Here is a 6,908-nt window from a genome sequence, read left to right as displayed (position 1 = left end):
AAGTTACTCTGATACGAAATTGGCTAGACAACAAACTGCTTACAGTCTGGTCCTAATATATTTTATAATTTCCTTGAACTATATGAACATGGGAAGACCTAAAACCATGAAAAAGGAGCAAACAAATTCAGTTTCATTCATATCCCATCCTTCTACTGTAGCTGTATAATTGTGCAGTTAGTCAGGCTCTGGATGCCAGACCATAACAATTACTATGATAGGAAGAAAAAGTCACTTGCAAACTGAGATGCTCTGGTAAGTGGACACATCCCTTACGCCTATTCTAAGCTGCTTTTCTTTCACTGGCTATTGCTGTCATCCACTGTTGCAAATTCCCCTTTCCTCTCTTAACTCAAGGGATTTTTCGCAAAGCATTTTGGTGATGGTATCTTTCTCAAGAAACCGTCAGTGGGTTTCCCTTGTGAATTGTCCAGATAGTATAAGGTTCATCTCAAGGGCTGGAATGAGTGGCAGGATGATGGAAAGGTCTCAGATGGTTGAAAATCACAGGAGCAAAACTGAGTTTAGCTTCTGTACTCAATCTTTTGCACAATGTTTAAATCAACATGTAATGATTTGCAGGCTGTTTTTCTTTTTTTATAAGAATTTTGCTAAGTTTAAAGCAAAGATAAAAACTACAAAAAAGCAAAAAACTACAAAAAAAAAGAAAACTTAAAAAGTGAGAAAACACAAGGTGAAAGATTACATAAGGTGTGACTTCCAACTTTTAACAGCAAGAATATACAATTTCCCATAGTCAATCCCTTACTCTATGTTAAACCAAAATCACATTATTTTATAAATCATTCCATTAGCATATTATAAAAATCACTAAATGCAATTACTCCCTCCCCTTATATTAAAAGAAAAGAAAATATATAAACCACTTAAACAACCTCCCACCCAAAAACAACACTTAGGAGGTGCTGATACTGAAGGGTCATTCTCCAGATTGTTTTCCAGGCCAATTAAACTGATCCTGTTAAGACGGTAGGCTTCTCTGTATAATAACTCTATCTAGATTACGGATGAAGGCTTTGTAACAAATGTACATTTGAATCTAGTCACAATGCATTCTTTTAATGGAATGAATGCTCACATAGGCTTGTTCAGATGTATGGATATGCATGGCCTTCCACGTTGTTTGTCCTTTATAAATGGTCTGAGAATTTCAGTTATATAATAATTTAGCTTTTTTTTGTTGCCTTTAAGTCAGAGTTGACTCCTGGAGTCCCTGCAGTTTTCTTTGCAAAATTTTGGAAGTAGTTTGCCATTGCCGCCTTCTTCCCGGGGCTGAGAGAGTGGGACTGGCCCAAGGTCACCCAGCTTGCTTTATACCTAAGGCAGGACTAGAACTTTTGGTCTCAGTTTCTAGCCTGGTGCCTTAACCTATACATCAAACTGGCTCTCTTAGATAATTTACAATAACAAAATATATAAACTCTTTATAGTAATTTTCCTGGTAGATAGTGACACTCTCCTGCTACCTCTGCTTCTGCACTTTCTGGGGGTTTTTTTGGCCAATAAGATATTGGCTTCTCTTTTCACTGAGTAAGATCACATTTTACTACATATATTTTGATACAACTAAACACACATAAAAACTTCTCTTGCACACAACACAACACAACTCCCCTCCCCCCTTAAACTGCTGGTTTAAGATTCAAAACTGTTTGAAAAATGATGCCCTCATAAATTGTGGAAGTGACCTTTCAGAGCTCATATGATGCAGTAATGATGAAGAGGTTGAGTTACGACTCGAGTTCCTGGATTAAATATATTTTCAATCACAAACTCCTGAGATGGCTATTGATCGACTGATTGATTGATCATATGCCATCAAGTCATTGTTGACTCTTAGCAACCACATCGATAGATTTTCACCATGATGATTTGTCCCTAACCTGGTCCTTCAGGTCTTCCAATGGTGCACCCATCACCACTGTAACTGAGTCCATCCACCTTGCTGCTGGTTGTCCTCTTCTTCTCTTTCCTTCCAGCCTTCCCAGCATTAGAGCCTTCTCTAGAGAGCTAGGTCTTCACATAATGTGTCTGAAGTAGGATAATTTGAGTCTGGTCATTTGTGACTCAAGTGAGAACTCTGGGTTGATTTGTTTGATGATCCATTTGTTTGTTTTCATAGCTGTCCACAGTATTCTCAGGAGTCTTCCAACAACAAAGTGAAAAGCATCAATACTTTTAATCCTGCTTTTTCGAAGTCACCTTTAGCTTCCATAGAGTGTCACAGGGAATACTGCGGTTTGCATGATTCTGATCTTTGTAGGTATAGACACATTGCAGTATTTGAATATCTTTTCCAAGGTCTTCATGGCTGCTCTATCAAGTGCTAGTCTGTGGCATAGTTTTTGACCGCTTGTTCCTTTACTGTAGATGGTTGATCCTAAAAAGCAGAAGCTATCCACCACTTCTTTATCTTCATTGTCAATTCTAAGGTTGGTGGTTCTACCTATTGTCATTAGTTTGGTCTTCTTTATATTTAATTTTAGTCCCATTTTTTTCACTGTGTTCCTTGCCTTTTATTACTAGAACTTGCAGATCCTTTGCATTTTCACCTATCAGTAGTGTCATCAACATGGTGCAGGTTATTGATGTTTTTTTCTCCAATTTTAAAATCACTCTCATCATCTTCCAATCCGGCTTCCCTTAAAATATATTCAGCATATAGGTTGAATAAATAAGGGGAGAGTATACAGCCTTGTCTCACTCCTTTGCCAACCTGGAGCCATGTTTCTGCCTGCACTGTGGCTTTCTGACCTGTATATAAGTTTCTCATGAGGACAATGAAATGTTCTGGGATTCCCATTTTTCAGAGTACTTTCCCCAGCTTATGTGATAGATACAATCAAAGGCTTTTCCATAATCAATGCAGCACATAGTGACTTCTTTTTGGTATTCTTTGGCTTTCTCAATTATCCAGTGTGCATCAGCAATAATGTCTTGTGTTGCTCAGCCGTTTCTAAAGCCAGGTTGAACATCTGGCATCTCTTTCCATGTAGGGCTCTTATCTTCATTGGATATTCTAAGCATTATTTTGCTAGCATGTGAAATTAAGGATATTGTACAATAGTTTGCACACTTCGTTAAGTCTTCTTTTTTTGGTTTGGAATGTAGATTGATCTCTTCCAACTGATTGGCCACTGTGTCATTCTCCAGATTTGATGGCATAGCTTGGTTAGAACCTTTACTGATCTTCTTCTGTTGCTTGCCATATTTCTGTGGGTATTCCATCAGTTCCTATAGCCTTCTGACTTGATAATGACTGGAATGCTGATCTAAAGACATGCGAACTGAGTTGCGAGGCACAAGTGGCCCCTAAGCCTGGAGGCTGTACACCCTTGGATGTTGTAACTTGGATCAATATTGGTGAAGTTCTTTCCTTCTTTCCTCCCTCCCTCCTTCCCTTCCATATGGCTGCCCATCTCATATACGTAACTCTGGGTGGCTGACAGTTAAAACAGGATAAAATAAATAAAAACAAAACCAATAATTAAAAGCATAAATAACATAAAAAGTTGCAACTGAGAAATTCACAGAGTTCCACAATCAATATAGCCAAGGAACAGGCTCACCTACACTATTAGGGTGCCAGGCTTGATGGTGTAACCAAGTTTTTAATGCCTCATGAAAGGCATTAAAGGTTGAGGCAAGTCTGACCTTGGGCACCAAAGAACAGGTGCCATGGCAAAAAAGGCCCTCTTCCTGGGTCCTGCCAGATGGCAGTCTCTGAGCCTGCCTCTCCTGCCGGATCTAACAGCTTGGGTAGATACCACTGGGGAGAGATGGTCCCATTATTAACCTGGCTCCAAGCCATTAGGGCTTTAAAAGTGTCCACCAGCACCTTGAATTGTGCCTGGAAGGATACCAGTAATTAATGCAGCTCACAAAGCAGCAAAGGTGTCAGCACCCGTAACTGCCTGCACTGCTGCATTTTGCACCAGTTGAAGCTTCCAAATACTCTTCAAGGTCAGCCCCACGTAGAGTGCATTGCAGTAGTCCAATTGGGAGGTGACTAGGGCTTTAGTGACTGATTAGATTCCCCTGGCCCAGGAACAGGTGCAATTGGCACACAGCATGAAGCTCTGCAACGGCTCTCCTGGCCATGGCTGCCATCTGCTCTTCTACCAATATAGAATGTACTTTTAATTTGGGTTACCATACCCGTACTACAAAAATAAAGACTGCTGCTAGGTGGTAGAATAGAGACAGGAAAAGCCTAACTTTTTGCTGCCATTTAGAGATCACCTGTTTTTGTGCAGCCCAGTTTCTGTAGCCATACTTTTAGCAGAGCCTGGCTAGGTTTACACTGTGCACTCAGCCAGATCAGTCGAAGACTTAGCGGCTACATTTGCAAAAAAAAGCTAAACGTGGTTAGTTTGAATCTTTGGGTTTTGCACGTGTCTTCCTTGTGTGAACTCAGTCTATTTTAGTAGTTTATGGGTCAATGATGAATTGAGTAACCAAGTTAAGTGTGTTGTGTGAAACCAGCTTCTCTGTATCTTGCTTTATGTTTTCATTTTTATTATAATTGTCACTTGGCCTTTGTCCTTTGTTCAGTGACCTCCAGTTTTCACATTCACAAAAAACTCTGCAAGATAGTTAAGCTGGTAAAAAAAATCACAAGCCTAAAGTCATAACTGAGTTACAAGGTTCAGAATTTCACATACTCAAGGTTCAGAATTTCAGATACACGATGAGAGAGTGCATCTTTTTATATATTTGCAAGGGACTTCCAGGAATGCTTCCAAAGTCCAAATTCATTACATCATATTAGCTCTCCATGTAGGTTGCTAAAGGTAATGAATAGTACATAATGTTACAAAGGATTAATTCTTGCTCTAGGGAGAAAAATTGCAAAATGCTTTAAAAGGTTTCCATGTTGTTTCAGGCACAGTGGTATCTCTATGTGCTATCCATTTCATCTGCTCTCTTTCTTGCTATATGCAAACAGGGTGTCCTTTACCATGGTAACTGCTGTTTTGCTCTCAGGAAGTCAGTGGAAAATGCATAAGTGAAACTGAACTTCATGAGTACCATTAGTGATTGCCACGGCAATTTTACTGTACAAGGAGATCTAACGATAGAATTCCATTAAGAAATGTGGACTTCTACCTCTACGTAGTAATCAATCTCAAACGAATGAACTCTAAGATGTGCGTATTTTTATTTCTCTTATTTTTCAGATATTCTGTCTAAAACTTAGAGTGAGGTATAGCATTTGTAATACGTTTTGCAGTAATGTTTGTATGTATTTCGTTTTCCCTTTTAATCACTCTCCCTGCTCCGGTGCTGTGGTGGGTGGTGGATGCTGTATCCAGGTTGGATCCTCCAGTAAGGTGTGTGTGGGTGTCTACTGGTTCTTGGTCCTTCAGCTCATCCTTTCTTTCCTGTCTTGGTATTCCTGCCTGTCAAGGCTTTTGTACAATATTATTTATTATATATTTATTATATATTCACTGCCTCTTTTGCTGTGGTGGTGAAAGATGTTCCTAAGCTTCTGAGTACAAGTCTGATTTAATTTAATTTTCATAAGAAAAATGCCTGCTCTAAGTGATAAGCTTGGAGGATGTAGAAGAATGAAGATGGTATAATATTCAGCACATTTTAACACATATAAATAATCCAGAGCATTAAAACGGCATCTAAAAATAAAAAGCTCCATGGCCTACTTTGCAGTATGTTACCAAATGTTAATAGGAAAACACGTGCACAAAATGGTGATGAAAGACCTTTTCTGTTGGGAAGCTGTGACAATTTATAGTGTAATTAATCATTTATAATTTACTTAAGACTTTCTTGTGTTGACCCTCAACATAAAGTTTTTTCTTTGCTTTGGAATAAAAGGAATCATAACAATGTAAATCAGAATAAATACAGCAGTAGAAATTGATGTTGTACTATAAACTCTAGAGATTTCAAGCAAAATTAGGAAGAATACTTTGCAATTTTTAATTGATTGCCATTTTTATATAGCAGCTATCTTGGAGCAAGCTAGTATGAATTTGATCTTTATTAGTTTATAAAGAGAGAACCAGTTTGGTGTAGTGGTTAATGCATCAGGCTAGAAACTGGGAGACTGTGAGTATTAGTCCCACCTTAGGCACAAAGCCAGCTGGGTGACCTTGGGCCAGTCACTCTCTCTAAGCCCTAGGAAGAAGGCAACGGCAAACCACTTCTGAAATCATGCCAAGAAAACTGCAGGGACTTGTCCAGACAGTCTCTGAGAATGAATGGATTAAAAAAAGTTTATAAAGAAGGCAAATAAGAGGACGAATTCGAGCAAAAATAAGAAGTTCCCCATCTCATAAATTAGAATCCAGAGTCCTTTGATGAAGCTGCATGGGGGAGATTTCCAACAGAAAAAAATGTAGTTTTTCACATGACAGATAGTTACATTTTGGAATTCATTACCTCTTGATGGTTACTGAAATAAAAGGAAATAATTGGATTAGATCTGAAGTTTTTCTATTATGGATTGGACCTTAAGGTTCTTTACCTGCCCCAATCTTTGTCCCTGTTACATTTTTTCCCCAGTTTTTCCAATTGTGTTATTCGTTCTTCTGTAAACTGTTCCTGGTTTGGGCTCCCTATAGTGAGTGAACTTTATTTTCATTAGAAGGTGAGATCTTTGATAATCACCGATCTAAATTGCTTTAAAAGGGGATTCAACAAATTATTTCTCAAGCAAAACTATCAATAACAAGTAGACATCATAGCTATTATTGCTTCCAGGATCAGAGGTGCCATGCTTCTGTGTCCTGGGAAGGCGGAGTGCTACATGTACTGTACGTGTGCTGTTTGTAGGATTCCTGCAGGTCTCTGGCTGTCTTCTCCATGAAACAATATACCAATTGGTTTTTGGTCCAATCCAGGAGGGCTCTTCTTATGTT

Source organism: Candoia aspera, chromosome 1 (assembly GCF_035149785.1).
Source record: "Candoia aspera isolate rCanAsp1 chromosome 1, rCanAsp1.hap2, whole genome shotgun sequence".
Classification (NCBI taxonomy): Eukaryota; Metazoa; Chordata; class Lepidosauria; order Squamata; family Boidae; genus Candoia; species Candoia aspera.
The sequence above is the reverse complement of the archived record's forward strand: the minus strand, read 5'-3'. Positions refer to the sequence as shown.